We start from the raw sequence: 255 nt of genomic DNA, 5'->3' as shown, positions 1-255 counted from the left end.
AAGAATAGTTAATTCACATGGTTCAGGACAAAACAATTTGACACAGCAGGCGTATGGAAAAAAAGAATAAAATGAATATAAAATGAGGAAAAAGATCTTTTTACTTTGCCCACTAAATACCTAGACCCCCTCTCATATACAAACCATGTTACTAGGTTTTTAAATATTCTTCTCAGGCCAGGAGCAGTGGCTCACACTTGTAATCCCAGCACTTTGAGAGGCCAACACAGAGGACTGCTTGACTGCAAAACTTTG

Source organism: Cebus imitator, unplaced genomic scaffold (genome assembly GCF_001604975.1).
Source record: "Cebus imitator isolate Cc_AM_T3 unplaced genomic scaffold, Cebus_imitator-1.0 Scaffold101, whole genome shotgun sequence".
NCBI lineage: Eukaryota > Metazoa > Chordata > Mammalia > Primates > Cebidae > Cebus > Cebus imitator.
The sequence above is the reverse complement of the archived record's forward strand: the minus strand, read 5'-3'. Positions refer to the sequence as shown.